The following is a 15,443-nucleotide window of genomic DNA, read 5'->3' on the forward strand; positions in this document are numbered from 1 at the left end:
TATGTTTTACCTTGCCAATGGCATTTTCTGCACATCAGCAGTATCCCAACAAATCAATTCAACACTGAGTGGAGACAGGTGTCACGACATGTATGCCCAAGCAGAATTTGAGTCCTCTATGTTTAGAAAGTTAACCCAGGAAAAACTCAAAATATTCTCAAGTTTTTAGGTTGGATAACTTTTTTTGTTTCTTTTGGAACGTTGCTTATATCCCTGTACTTTGGCACCGAATGAATAGAAGCCTATTACAATAAAAGGCTCATTTGAATAAAAGCGTAAGTATGTTATGTACGCCTTTCCAATCTAATATTGCCTTCAGCGCTCTTGTTTCTGAGCCCTGGATTTAGCTACCACACTCTGCATTTTAATATCAGCATAGTTGTTTATCAGGACAAATAAAGTTGCTTCACCTGTTTGTCTTACCATCTGCTAAAGAGTTTTTTACGCTCACTATGGGATCGCATAAGAGCCACCGAGCGACGCTTATTATTCATCATATATAACTTTATGGGAAGCTGCGAATGAAATGCGAAGTTTTGTAGGCATGGACTAGTCTCCCTAGACTAAAAAAAAACATTAGATGCACCTTTGCCAGATGTTGATAATCCAATATTCCAGATGTCATTTGGGCGTTTGATATCTTCATTCAATTAACTGTAATAAACTGTATAATGATATCTGAATCTAGTTCTCTCAGTGGGAAAAGTAACCACACTGTATTTTTGTCAGAAATAAAGAAAAAAAAGCCTGCATTCTAAAATAGGATCTCAGACTTTCGGCCCTTATTTCATTCGGGTAAAGGATTTCTCAGCTGGCTGGATTTGCGTTGTTCTTAAAACACAGTCCTTCAGCGCCGACCTTGATGGCAAATTTGCATTTTAGTGCTTGCTTTGCCGTGATTCGCTTCTACCTTGCAGGAATTCTAAAACGTATTGCAAAATAAGTAGGCGGCCGAGTTGGTAACTAGCACTAAAGAAACGGAACGCCTCTTCTTCACAGGTCTCAAATATTGTCAACTTCTTTTAAGTTGGAGGCAACTGAATAAATCATAGAATCATGCCAGTGGCCACCAGGGTAATATCATATTCACCGGTAGTTTAAACGTGACCCTCTGGTGATCACAAGCAAGCAAGTCGTGAGTGCGGGTCTTCCCTAGCCAATACTTTCATCATTAATCCGCGTACCTTTCCACCCTCTGCATAGCCTTTGCTGCGTGTTTGTTGCTCGACTGATTCCGATTCAGCGAATACACGAGCATTTCATTAATATTGAAGGTACGGAACTGAATTTTAACGACCCACGTTCGCCACGTTTTGTTTATGCCCTGGAATGCTGGAGCCCACACACCTGCATGCTGGGCAGGAAAACATGCCATCACACTGTGAATAATGGAGAATTTAAACAGGAAAAAAAAGATAAATAAATAGTAGGAAACAGACTAATCACAGATTAATGCTTCTGTTTAACTGGATAATGGGAGTTTAAATAATTGAGATGGTAAAATAAGGATAGCAGATGGATGACATTTTTTTACTTAAGAGATCCTGCGTTTCAGACTGTATAGTCAGAACCAAAATCTATTAAAGTAATCTAACACGGGTTCTGTAAGGGTCATATCATTTTCCCTTTCTTTAATGGGGGCCAGGTCAGTCTATAACAGAAAATTACTTGGGCCGGAGTGACAACCAGTATTATTGTGGAGATTTTATTATGATTTTAAATGGATTTATTATGCCTCCTAATGCTAGATTGGTTTATTACTTTGTTATGAAACGTACCGACAATTGAGCATTACTTTTCAAGAGATATATCAATGATGATATCAAAACAAGCGTGAATTTTACTACAAAAGAGCAACAAAGCAACCCTTCTTCTTCTGCTTCTTTTGGCTTTTCCCATTAGGAGTCCCCACAGCAGATCATCCAACTCCATACCCCCCCTCTTTTAACCCAACTACCTGCATGTCTTCACTCACCACATCCATAAACCTCCTCCTTGGCCTTCCACTTTTCCTCGTTTCTGGTGGCTTCATCCTCAGCATTCTCCTACCGATATACCCAATGTCCATCCTGTGCACATGTCCAAACCATCTCAATCTCGCCTCCCTTACCTTGTCTCCAAAATGTCCTACATTCACTGTCCCTCTAATAAACTCATTTCTAATCCTGTCCATCCTCGTCACTCCCACTAATGCATCTGTGGTGCTCTTCCTCTACATAAAACCATACTGTTCTCCAAAGCAATCATACACCATTAAACTTACCATTTCAGGTTTGACTTTGGGTATTTCTTTTTTCCAGCTCTTTTACAAGTTCTTTAGTTAGAGTAAAAAAGTAAAAATTTTGACTCGTCTGTCCACAGAACATTCTACCAGTCATTCACTGTCCTGTTCTGACAATACGCCCATTCTAATATATTGTCAGAATATAAATGCATCAAGACATATTGTGAAGATTTGAATAGTTTGTTAGCAGCAAGCCATCAATCAATAGCAACAATTAAGAGAATTTCTCAGAGCAGCTTCATCACAGATGCATGATGGTTATATGTTTTAGCTAAATATAAACAACCACAGGCTGTTATTGCATTAGCGCAAACCTACCAGAGATTAAGTCAACGTTTTGTTGGATGAGTTTTCAAATTTTCCATATAATTGTCTATAGAAAAAGAAATTCAAACAAGAAACAAATGAAGCTTTAGTGGTCTTAACAATAAATCATTGTCAAAAATTTTACAAAAATGAAAATTATTTTGCCACAATCTGCATGTTAACTGTTTGGCAAAAAGCACGAAGCACTGAAATTCACTTATCTAAAGAATTCTTGTACGCAAAGACAAAATCATAATGATGAAAATGTTTGATTTAAAATTCAGCACCTGGCTGGGTTCACATTTTCAGCTCCTCTGTGACTATTTGAAGCTCATTAACATCAAATAAAAAATGATTTGAGACTTAAATAAAAAGTTTACAGACAAATAAAGTGATACGACAATTAGAAGTATAATAGTTTGTCATTTCTGCCATCGGCTTTGTTCTTTTTCTTTTTCTTTTTGACCATGGAATGTACTGTATGTATTTTTTTGTATGCATGTCTGTCTACATCTGCAATATGCATATATTATGTATAGTAAAATATACAATGTATTAGTATAGCTAAAGATTTTGTTTGCATCATCTTTGAAGGAATGAAGGCCTGGAGATGTTGGCAGAAAACGAAATGTGTCGACTGCCTTCGAGAGTCAGAATCATTAACACACTTAAATTTAGAGCCCAAGTGATCTGAGGGGAAAACTCATTTGTATAGCACACCTCCCCCAGGTTGCAGTTTCACAAAACACCCTCAGTACAGTGGGGAAAGGGGGGAGGTGTATTTGAGCGGCTTCGAACCGCTCACCAAGCAATTCCCATCCATGTTTTTTTTGTCAAACATCTAAAGAGAATGTGATTTAAAGATGCATTATGTAGGCTGCTGTCACAGGAGACAAAAGTGCAGGCGAACTGAGAATCTTATCCTTCAGTCTCAGATGCTGTAATCTTATTATAGCAAGCTTCTGTCTGTAATAGAGGGTGTTTTTTTGTTTTTTTTTGTCTTAGACATTCTCAAAGAGGCCTAGCTGTGTGTATTGCACCAGTAAGAATAGTGTGAATGTGCATGTGTGTGCAATGGGCCAAAAGAAATAAAGGTCTTTTATTCATTTAGTCTGGCTCTGTGACAATGTTTGTCATCTGGAATTTCCAGCACTTTCATGTCTTCTAAAAGGCTAATGGACACTCTGTCAGTGAGGACATCAATAACACGCTATGAAATGCCCAAGCGATGACAGTTTGAATCGGATATGTACGATTCACTCTTTCCGCCCGCCCGTGGTGGCAGATTTATATTCAAGCCATTAAAGCCAAAATAGATTTTTGATTTGATTATCGATTTTTTACCCACTGTTTAAAACTCTTGATTTGAAAATGCATAATGTTGATAAGAAAAAAGGCTTCAGATATCAAAACTTCTGCATTCCACGTGCAATCGTTCAAACCCGACGACTCTAAAGTAGTGCGTGTGCCACTCCAGGAAAGAAGAGCAAAGTCTGGGTTTCTTTGCATTCTAACTGCGGCAGGCTTCAAAGATCCGAAGGACGAATTAAAGTGGAAATTCCACCGATTCTACAAATATTACGCATAATTTGCTCGATGAGAAGTAAACAAAGGGCTTCGGAATGGTTTGGATGAAAAATGCACGTTTTTAGTGCAATTCTCTGAAGTATTCCTACAGAAGTGTTGGAAAACAGCATTGAATGTTCAGGTATTTAAACCCTCTCAAAGCTAACACAAAGTCAGTTAGTATGCAAATGACAAACTATGTGAGATGTCTGTATTTTGTTGTGACTGTAATTCAGGTATTTTTTGCACTTTTGCTTTTATGAACGATTCTTCATTGCTGCAGCAGCATAAGTGATAACGAACTTGTTTTATGGAGGTTACCATTACATGTAACTAGGAATGGATAAAAATACACGATATATGATAAATATACAATAAGATAATTAATCATTTGCAACACAAGACAAATAAAACACTTGTGGAGTGCTCCAACACTCCACTGCACCAGTGAATAATTTTTCATAACAGCATGTTCACATCATGTTTTATTCCTTAAATAATATTTAAATGGTTGAGGTAAAGTCCTGAAGTCTAGCAGATGTATATAAATACATTAAGTAGATTTTAATTTATGCCATGACTTCTTTTTAGCCTTAGCTAATAAATTTACTAGTGCAGATACGATCAATTACAGGTGAGTGAACCTCCATTGTTCCAATTTGTCTGTATGTTACAAATGTACTGTGTTGAATAACAGAAGAAGAATTAAATTAGACAGAAGAAGAAGCAAAGAAACTGTTTCGGCTCAAAATTCAAAATGGCCAATGCTTGGTTGCATCATTTAGAAAATGTTGTTCCCAGGAAAGAAAAATCATAATTTCATGTTGAATTGCTCAAAATAACTAGTTTGAAAGCAAAAACATGGTCTAACAGCAAAGTTTGATCTGAATAAATAATTGTTTATAAGATATGGCCTTTGTTTTGGCATGTTGGCAAATATGCTGATATGCAAATATTTCAAAACTGTGTTTTATAAAGAAAAATAGTTTAAGACTCATTTACATTATCAGCATTTATCAGATTCTATTATCCAGAATGACTTACAATTATCTTATTTATACAAATGAGCTAATGACGTTTCTTTTCTTACTCAGGGGCCCAGTGGTGGCAGTTTGGGGGTGCTGGGATTTTAACTCATGATCTTCTGATTTAACCATTGAGCTACCACCTCGTCCTCCTCCAACATTAAAGTAGCAAAAGAAGAAGAGGATAAAGAAGACACCAGGTGGTATCAAAATGTTTCGAGACTAGTTTTATTTAAAAGAAAGTACTTTATTTATCTACATTTGCACACTGTTACCTTCAAAATATTCTCCTTGAACAGCAATACAGCGCTCCCAGATTTCCTGCCACTTCTGGAATAAAGCCTGGAAGTCTTCTGTTCAGGTCTAGCACCTTCTGCGATTCGTGCTGGATCTCCGCAATGGTGTCAAAACAGCAAACTTTGAGCTGGATCATCATCTTGGGGAGAGGGCGAAGTCCTCAGGAGCCAAATCGTGTGAGTAGCACGGGCGTAAAAGTGAGATCACGTGGATTGTTCTGTGACAATCATCATGCACAATTTGCTGAATGGGTCCAAAATGTCCAGGGTTGGGTTTGTTTAAGGTCTTCCTGGTCTCTTGTCGTTTTCCAGTGATGTTCTTTTTCTCTTGAGGCGCATGTGCCACTTAAAGTAACTTGAACGGCTCACTGCAGCATCGCCATATTTTCAACGCATGTCAAACATCTCTCTGCAGTTTCACTCAGAATTTTATGTTTGCTCTTACTTGCAGTCCATGATGAAATCACAGATGTGGTAATGCAATTGGTCAGAATAGCACTAGATACACCATTAGTCTAGAAACTTTTTGATACCACCTTGTATAGCTACAGAATACATTTTCGGTGCTTGGCCCCCTAATTATATTTCTACACTACTGTAACTCGGCTCTCCCTTTGGAAAAAACAGCAAAGAACATCAAAACAACATACTCTGCCTAATAATAGCTAGAAAATTACTTACCCTAACAACCTTGTCTTGACTTATTTTGAAATAATGATGCAACTACTTGACAGGGTTTAGAATAAATAATCTTAATGTGTGTTTAAAAGCAAAGGTTTAGGTAAGAACAGAGGCAACATATGAAACACAGCCTACTCTATATAATGTTTTAAACTGATTTAAGTACAATAAATGTGAATGTCACATTTCAGTAGCAATGGGAATATCCCAATAATTATTCTCTCACATTATATTCACTTTGAGAGAAAGCCCTCTATAAAGATTTGAACAGTGATGAGAAAAAAGTATTAGTCTGATTAGTTATCATATTAATGCAACTAATGAATAAGAAAAACTAGCTGAAAAAAGTCCTTCCTTCCCAGTCGTTTCTACTGTAACCACCTAAAATTTTCAGCTCCTTAGCAATTATGGACCAAATGAAAGAAAAATGAAAGAGAATAATATTCAGTTTGGGTGAAGTTACTGGTTTTTTTTTTCTCTCTAAAATGTCCCGAAGCAATATCTGTTCGAATTGAAATCTACAGAAGAAGAATTGCAGAGGATTGATAAAGAGAGAGCCAGAAGGCTTAGAGACACTGAACCAGCCCGGATAGAAGCAGAATAGCCAAGGGCGGAGACAAAGTGTGCGATTGGAGGAGCAAATGTCATCCACTGCCATCTATGATTTAATATCTGTGTAGCCATGGCTGGAAATTCTACAATATACATGAGTTGATTGTGGGTAGAAAATAAGACAGTTGTTCTGGCACAGATTTAGGGGTCTCTTAGAGGAGTAGGTCTACATTATAAGGTTTTATAGGGTAAGTATAATATAAAGTTTTCATCTTAGCAAGGACGCTAAAACTTACAGATGCTATAACAACTATAAATATTATTACTTTGTCAATGTACCTAAAAAAAACTGTTTCTTCCTCTGGTTGCTTTCATTGGGGGTCTCTACAGTGGATCATTTGTCTCCATACTCCCCTGTATTTTACATCTGCCTCATTCAAACCAACTACCTGCATGTCTTCCCTCACCACATCCATAAACCTCCTCCTTGGCCTTCCTTTTTTCCTTCTTTTTCATGGCTCCACCCTTAGCATTCTCATACCGATATACCCAATGTCCCTCCTCTGCACATGTCCAAACCATCTCAATCACATCTTCCTCAACTTATCACTTCGAGATTGGAGTGCTGGGATTTGAACTTGTAACCTTCCCAAACAGAGTCAAATGCCTTAACCACTGCACTACCACCTCCCAAGCAATTGCAAGTAGATATCTGTTCAATTGTCTTTGTTGTTAGCATTTTGCCATCAAATTTTGCCATCAAAAAAAAGCTCCACGTTTTTGCACCAAAATAGGCTGTAACAGTCCAAAAAAAAATCCAAACTGACACCTGCAGACTGAGTCTGTTCAGACTGAAACATAATGTGGTCTTCTGTTGTTGTAGCTTGTCTATGCTAAGATTTAGCTTTTCTGCTCACTAGCTTGAAACTGGAATGGATTCTAGCCAGAACCATTCTGGCCACTTTCTTCTGACGAATCTGATGTGTTTTTAACCACAAATTTTGCTTATTAAGGGTTTTTGTGTGTGTGTGTGTGTGTGTGTGTGTGTGTGTGTGTGCGTGTGTGTGTGTGTGTGTAAACCTAGAAATTCCAGGAAATCAGCTGTTTCTGAAATACTCAAGACAGTCCATTACAGCTCTTGACCTGTATCTGCCAGATTATATCCATTGTGCTACTGCCACATGATAAAAATATGGTATAGAAGTGTTGCTATTAAATATCTATTTTATAGACTAATTTATATCTCAACCTTTCACTTACAATGAATGCTTTGTAAGAAATGTGAAAATAAGTTGAGAAGTAGAGGTACTGTTTCGTGTGCTTTGCTGTCTGTTTGCGAAAAGCAAACAAGGGAAACTTTGTCTGAAATGAAGTGTGCTGTGCATTTTAAATCCTATCCTCTCCGGAAAGAGTAGACTCTGTGTGCGTGTGTGTGTGTGTGTGTGTGTGTGTGTGCGCAGGTGACTTCTGCTAAGATAATATAAAGCTAGCTTTGAAACTAGCAAACAATATATAGCACAAATTACCACAACTGTTATTTACAGGTTTAAATAGCAAACCATTTATAAGAAAAATAAACAGACTAATAAGACTAATTCAAGTTTTAAACAAATACTCTTTGCTTTATACTTATACTTTATGCCCTATACTCAAACCTAACCCTTAACCTACCTATACCTAACCTATGCTTTTCCTCTAACTTTTAACCCTAAACCTAACCCTATGCCCCTAATCCTAACCTTATCCCTAACCTTAAACCTAAACCTAACTCTATCCCCTAACCCTTAACTTCCCTTATTTATTCATATCATATCCATAACCCTAACTCCTAACCCAAACCCATCCACTAACACTTTACTCCTAACCCTAAAACTAACCCCAAACCTAGCAATATTCCCTAACCCTTACCCCAATACCCTAACCCTATATTTATATCACTCATAACTCCTAATTATAAACTTATCTATATCCTTAACCCATAACTCCTAAACCCTAATCCCAAAGCTAATTTTATCCCCCAACCCTTAACTCCTAACCCATAACTATTAGTAAAGCCAAACCCCTAATCCTAACCTCTAACCCTCAACCTAACTAGGTCTAATCTACAGTACCATCATGTAGCATTATCAGCATTATATATCAAAACTCACATGTCTCTGGTAGTTTGGATAACTTTTGTGTCTTTCCAATGTGAATGCTGTAACCACTGATTCCTTTTACCAGAGCTGCTACAAATTTGGGTCTCAGTGAATTCTTTTTTTTTTTATGATTCATTAGTCTTAAATGACAAATTGACAGTCTAAAAAAGACTTGAGTCCCGGCTTGTGCTGCTGTGAGAACAGCTATGGGCAAAGTGAGATAAGCATCTTGTGATCTTTAATCTGTTTTGGGGTTATAACAGGAGAGAAATGGAAGGAATGAAAGCGAGCGAGAAAAAGCGTATGAGATTGCTATCATTTGTCATTGCTTTACATGGTGGGCGACGTGAAGAGGACGCAACTGTTGGTGCTCTGACGATCGAGTCTCCTGTTGAAATGTATTATTTCCTGGACTGAAGGAGCAGGGTGATATGGGAGACAGAGCAAGACAGGTTGCTCACGTGAGTCTACCTGTGCAGGGTGTGATAAGGAGAAGTCCTTGTAAGTAAGCACACGATCCAGATTCTCTGCAATCAGTTATGTAGCAGAAGGATTGCTATTCTCCAGCCAGCTCAACATATTGTAGCCTCAAACTAAAGAGAAACCGCACCATGGAGCACTTTTGTCCAATGTTTCATCTTATTTATTTATTTATTTTTATTTGCTATTTTTAAGTTAATAGCTTTATCAAATGTTCTATTAGAAACCTTTTTAATGTAATTAGACTAACACATTTTTGGACCGCAATACCTATCTGACTAATAATAATCAATTTGCATTTGTGAATGCCCTAATAAATCTCGGGTAAAATATTTGATAGTTATTATTAAAAGCAAGGTCGTTTATTACTTCATTTATTTACTATGGATTCAGAGTTTATCTTTGGAACACCCCGATTGGGATTGCAAAGTATCAGCTATAAACAGTCATATGAGTGGGGCAAATATCCATAATAGACATTCTATCTACTGGTAACTTTTGGCAGGAATCCTGACTAGACCAAAGGACATGGCAACAAAAAAATTGTAGAGACAAAAACCTGAGCTCAGAAAACAATAGTCAAGCTAAAGAGTGGTGCAAGAGAATCTCAGTTATGACACAGTAATTAATGGATAGAAGTCTAAAGGGCAAAACTTTCTGTATTCATTGGATGGATGAGATATTTGATTTCTGATCGAAAGTTCAAATTTATGAGTTCAAATTCAAGTTCATGAGTTTAAACCACCAAGCTGCCACTGCTGGGCCCTTGTGCAAGGCCCCCAACCCTCAACTGCTCAGTTGGATAAAATTTACAAAATGCAAGTTGCTCTGGATAATAGCATCTGCCAAATGCCATAATAGGGAAGTTATAGCTCAGTGTATGAGGCTCTGGGTTACTGATTAGAAGACTAGGGGGGTCAAGCCCAGGGTTTACCAAGCTGCCACTTGTGGGACCCTTGAGCAAGTCCCTTAACCCTCTGTGCTGTAAGATAGCAGACTCTGCACTCTGACCCCAGCTTCCTTCAGAGCTAGAATATGCACTAAGTGTATATGTCAACCTAAGTGACATTTGCCAATCAGTGAGCTCATGTACTGTAAAGAAAATGATTGACATCAAATTGTAAGGTAAAAAGAGGAAATACTGAAAACAATCCATAAAAAAGCCATTGTAATTGGCTGAAGATGCAATAATGTAATATTTAATTTAATACGTAACAATAAGCAGCAAAAATGTTTGGCAACCTTTTACTGATGCATGTTTGGGTGAATCTCAATTGACTTTGTATCCATTCAGGTTTTTCTATTGCGATGAATGGAAAGACAAATGTTGCTTTTCCTTTAGTTCCTTTGGATGCACTCATGTGCAGTATTATGTGTGTGTCGTAAATGACAAAGCCAGCAATATCCTGCCCGTTCTTTGAACCATGTCTCAGGAGTCTGCCTCAGTATGTCATACTGTGTGTGTGGCCCTCTATGGGTCATGTAAGATCTTACACTACACTCCAGAACAGAAAAATAGTAGACCTTAATAGTTTTTACAAATAATCAATGGTAAGAAAATAAAAATATTTGCCAATAATTGTAGTTCTATTCATGCTCTATAAACTCTAAACCAAACCCCACTCTTATCCTTAATCCCTAAATCCAAACCCTAACCTCTAACCTTAATTATAAAGCTTAACCATAACCCAAACACTAAACATTCCACTAACTTAAACCCTAAGGCTGATTATCAGGCTACATCAGTGATCTCAAATAACCAAATAATGACTATTTTTTTTAAAAAAGGAAACAGTTCACTGCAACAAAAAGGTGGCACGAGAGCTCTCCAGGGTGCACTTGTTTAATTAAAAACTTCATTTTTCATCTTCTTTTTTAAACTTGATCCATTTAAAGCAATACATTCATTGGAATCAATACATTTATTTCCATCTCACATGCTCTGAACTCACACATACAGTACATGCACTCAGAAAGGTGTAAAGTGCCTCAGTGGTTCATTCAAATGTCATATTTGAGGTGACCATCTGAATCCTGAAGCTCTTTATAGGGTGCAAAGAGAATCAAAGAGTCAGAAAAAGTAATTAGCAAAAGGGGCCATGACTGTGTGGTTTTCATGGAGAGTCATACAACACTGAAATAAAAGGATCAAGGTTAGAAAACTGTTAGTCTCACTGCAAAAAAAAAAGATTCCTCTACAGCTAGTTTAATGGGGAGTGAAATGAAAGTGCAGAAACTATGCAGGATAATTGCCAGGCAAGTACTAGGGGCAAATGCAATGTGCTCTTGTGATTGCAAATTTATAGGTATTTGCACAAGCAAGCTGTTTCGAAAAGCTATTTGTGATTTAGGTTACGGCAGGGGTGGGGTTAGAGGTTGGAGATCGTCATACAGTTTTGATTGCCGCAAGAGCTTTTGCCTGTTAGAAGTTCTTTTTTCGCATGACACCCGCTTCTTCAAATGGGTGGCAAAATAAAATAAATATATATGCATTTATAGGAGAGAGCTGTTGAGTGGTCAATTGGGTGCTTAATTGACTATAAAAGTGGCTCTCAAAATAGTTCGGACTACAAGGCAAATCACAGGACTACACAGGATTGTACTCATTCTTGTATATTATGTAGCATGAAAAAAAAAATTGTTGATTGGTTACATTTTCCATACGGAGATGTTTATTAAATGTTCACAAAGTGAGTCTCCAACATCAGACCTGAACCTTTAAGGGAAAAGAATTTGAGATGGAGAACTTGTGATGTTCAGTATATATTTTGTAATTTAAAAAAAAATGTTTTAATTGTATTATTGGCTTATTATCTTTAAGGGAAAGAAGAGTAAAATTAAAGACAGGGCAGCTATTTATAGCTACTGTACCACAACATAAGTAATACAAGGAGCTGGACATGCAGATCTTCCTCTGTCCACTGTGAACAGATAAAAATCATTATTCATGTATGCAAATTCTTTGCTCATTGCTGTGGAAATATTTAAATATTAAACATGCACTATATGAAAATATGCTCTTATTGACAAAGATTGACAAAAGAGTGATAACAAGGCAAACAATCGGTATCATCACACAACCTAACGGCGTAGTTAGTTTTTCTTTTACACACTCACAAGTTTTTAGTTTCTTACACATAGTGCATAGAGCTGGGTTGATGTTTTAGCATTGGTGATAACAAGACACCATGGAATAAGAAAACATTGCTCTCTAACTGTGAAAGACATCTACCTCAGAATTTGGATAGCTTGCAATAAGCTCAGTTGAGCTTCCGTTGTTTTCAATATAACTATTTGTTCACTTAAAAAAAGAAGTATAGGAAGTAAAATTATCTGGAATGTATTAAAATTCTGGTGTGATATACAATAGAATACAAAAGAAAAATTAAATGAAAATTGAGCAAAGTAATATGATAGAAGTAGCAATAAAATAGAAACTAAATTCTAATGATATAAATGGAATATGCAATAAATATTCCGTATATAAATACACCGACCAGGCATAATATTATGACATTATAACATTAGGAGTGAATAACACAATTGATATCTTAATCATGGCACCTGTTAGTGATTGGAAAATATTAGGCAGCAGGAAAATGGTGGCAGGCCAAATTTGTGATGGCTAGATGTCTGGGTCAGAGCATCTCCAAAACTGCAGCTCTTGTGGGGTGTTCATTGATGCAAGCAGGCTTTTGGTTTCATGTAGCTTATATTGAATAAGTTAATGCTGCTAATGCTTGATGGGTCAGGACTGTTTTGGCAGCAAAAGGGGGGCAACACAATATTGAGCAGGTGGTCATAAGGTTATGCCTGATCTTTACTAACAAATGTAACGAAAAGAAATCTTGAGTTTGTATCTGCTGAGTCATCCATTTTTGTTGTGCAATAGGTTCACGGAAGGAAATGTCCGGAGTTTTATCTGCAAATGCAAATAATGCTAACTGCAAGAAAGGGCAAAAAATTAGCTTTTAAATTTCATCTCTTGAGCTGTGGATATAACATAAAAAAAACTATATATATATAAAAAAACATGCCTCACATCTCACAAGATTCAACTTATTTAAAAATAGTTCTTATACAGTGGACATAGTCACAAAGGTAAAGGTGCTTTTTTTTTTCTTGCTTTACATACCCCAGCAATGTAAGGAAGCTGAGGTAAGCTTGATACAGCACCCCTGGAGCACAGAGAGTTAACGACCTTGTTGAAGGGCCATCAAGTTGCAGCTTTGGTGATACTTAGGCTGGAACCTCCAACCTTCTGATCAGGAACCCAGATCCTTAACCATGGAGCTACCTTTTCCACAAAGCAATTTTACAGACAGACAGACAGATGGACAGACAGGCAGGCAGGCAGGCAGGCAGGCAGGCAGACAGACAGACAGACAGACAGACAGACAGACAGACAGACAGACAGATAGATAGATAGATAGATAGATAGATAGATAGATAGATAGATAGATAGATAGATAGATAGATAGATAGATAGATAGAAAGGGGGTTCAAGCCCTCATCTTGCCAAGCTGCCACTCGTGGCCCCTTAACACGGCTCTTATCCAGGGATCTGTGTCAAGGCTGCCCCTAGCTATGGACTTCCACATTCCCGCCATTGTATTTGTTGCCATGTGTCATTCTTTCTGTAATATAAAAGTTACCCCCTTATAGTTTTTTGCAATTAACCCAAACAAAGCTTGTTTCATGTTTATGTGCCTGCCTGCCATTTTTTGCTTTGCTGTTCCTACCAAGTATTCATTTCTGCTTCTGTGAGTTCTTGACAACATGGCACCATGTTATCATGATTCAAAGCAGACAATTTTTTTACTTATTATAATGCGCAAAGATCTGGAAAAATATTTCAGATGCAATATCTATGATGAGAAAGTGGGGGAGAAAAACTCTTAATTTCAAAGGTGTGCAATTTTTATTTAACACATTTCTTAGTCAAGATGTCATTTAAAAACTCTATTTCATATCTCTATTCTTCTTTAACACCCTCAACACATGAAAAGGGCTCATCATTAAATAGACATCTGGGAATGGATTAGAATTGGAAAATGTTGAGGTCTTCTGCAATACCTGGCACAATGATTATGCCTTGTCAGGCCTTAATTGTTTCTCGGCATGGTCTGAAACAAGGGAACAAACCTGAAGTAACATAAAATTATTAAAAAAAAAAAAATCTACACAGCAGGGCTATCTGTGAATCTTTAATTCTATTGATTGCTAAGTTAGAAATTAACTCGATTCCTCCTTAGAACCCAAAGGAGAATCTCAATAACAAGCACTTAACTACATAATTTGTCCATTAAATGTTAATTAAGAGGAATAGAAAAGCAAAAATACAGTAAATACAGGCACATCTACAACCGCATTCATTCCCTTTACTCCGAATATTCCACATAATATGTAATTAATGGATGTAATTGATATTCTGTCCCTTTCAAGTAACATAAAATATCAATCGGTGATGGTATGAACGAGACTTAACTGCAACCAGCCTCACACGGGTTTCATTTGCAATAGTCCTTATCCAATGACTTACATTTTATCTTATTCTAGTAGCTATGGGGTTAAGGGCCTTAGTCAGGCAGACTGGTGTGACTGGGATTTAAATTTACAACCTTCAGATCCAAAGTCTAATGCCTGATCCATTAAATATAACAACAAATAAAATTTTCAAAAAGCAATGTTTACTAAAGAAAGCCACACTTTTAATCTATTAAAGTTATAAGTTAGAAAAACAACCAAAATCCAGCTTTATCTCAAGATACTCCAAAATGCAAACCACTCTATTAAGAGAAAACCTTAAGGAGGGCTTTAACCCTGACTGGTATAAGGCATTGACCTTAAAGAAACTTCAATAAATGTAAAAAGAAAATCTTCTAGAACAGGGGTATCCAATCTTTTCCCCAAAGAGCCTGTTTTTGCAGATTTTTATTCCAACCAAGCAAGTCTGCACCAAATTCTACCTGTGTAAATCTAATGATTTTCACATTTAGTGACAATCAGGCGTGGCCCTTGGTTGGTTGGAATGAAACCTGCACCCACAACGTATGATCAAACTCTTGATGTCACCCAAATGAGGATGGGTTCCCCTTTTGAGTCTGGTTCCTCT

At 37.1% G+C, this 15,443-nt stretch overlaps 1 long non-coding RNA gene across 1 annotated transcript in view; it reads left to right on the forward strand.

Moving 5' to 3' along the window:
- LOC124395458 overlaps positions 1-15,443 on the forward strand; it is a 124,762-nt gene that overhangs the window by 90,815 nt on the left and 18,504 nt on the right. Inside the window, exon 3 of the long non-coding RNA XR_006927630.1 lies at positions 5,251-5,654. This is a non-coding gene — a long non-coding RNA (uncharacterized LOC124395458). The remainder of the gene's footprint in view (positions 1-5,250; positions 5,655-15,443) is intronic.

The sequence above is a fragment of the Silurus meridionalis genome, chromosome 13 (genome assembly GCF_014805685.1).
Source record: "Silurus meridionalis isolate SWU-2019-XX chromosome 13, ASM1480568v1, whole genome shotgun sequence".
NCBI lineage: Eukaryota > Metazoa > Chordata > Actinopteri > Siluriformes > Siluridae > Silurus > Silurus meridionalis.